This window comes from Oculina patagonica, chromosome 6, assembly GCF_052425735.1.
Source record: "Oculina patagonica isolate OP01 chromosome 6, crgOcupat, whole genome shotgun sequence".
Classification (NCBI taxonomy): Eukaryota; Metazoa; Cnidaria; class Anthozoa; order Scleractinia; family Oculinidae; genus Oculina; species Oculina patagonica.
The window spans coordinates 21,609,404-21,609,991 of record NC_135763.1 but is presented as its reverse complement, the minus strand read 5'-3'; the positions used below and the strand labels follow the sequence as shown (position 1 = coordinate 21,609,991).

Genomic DNA, 588 nt, shown 5'->3' with positions numbered 1-588 from the left:
GAAGTCTTATATTTTACGCATAAATTATACCATCTAAAAAGAAATTCCAAGATATTTCAAAATTCCTCTTGTAGATTTCGATGAAACTCAGCAGAGCTGAAGGCAAACACCCAAGGTATACGTAGCGTGGAGGATCTCGAGAGAAAATGCGGTTACGGGCTAAAATTCGATTCAAAGCAAAAACCTGTGTGACGTCATTGTCACGTGATATTCATTCCGATCTCCCAACAATTTATATCATATTGCAGTTCAGTATATATGTAATCCATGTCATATAGTGGATATCTCATTGACATTAATCCCTTTGAGAATTAGGGTTTTAAAGTTGATAGGTATCGCTAGAAAAAAACTGGGTCGAGCCACCTTAAATATTGTATTTTTTTTGGGCGTTTTTAATAAAACAATCATTCCACATGCGCTTGTTGAATATGATATCGTTATAGCCAACTGGCGCTTAGCGTCTCGTTGGCTATCTACCATCTCGTATCCAACGCACGCTCGTGGAATAATTATTAAATATACCTACTCCAATTTTATTTCCGTCGCCCAATTATACAGAGAAGTTCTGGTTGATTGTTTATGGTGAAC

At 36.7% G+C, this 588-nt stretch overlaps 1 protein-coding gene across 4 annotated transcripts in view; it reads right to left on the bottom strand.

The window, feature by feature from the left end:
- Positions 1–563: 563 nt before the first annotated feature.
- LOC144658794 (oxysterol-binding protein 1-like) overlaps positions 564–588 on the bottom strand; it is a 77,286-nt gene continuing 77,261 nt past the window's right edge. For all 4 annotated transcript variants that reach the window (XM_078519276.1, XM_078519278.1, XM_078519277.1 and 1 more), the window contains one exon: positions 564–588. This exon is cut by the window's right edge and continues 2,387 nt beyond it. The gene's annotated coding sequence lies outside the window, so the exon portion shown is untranslated.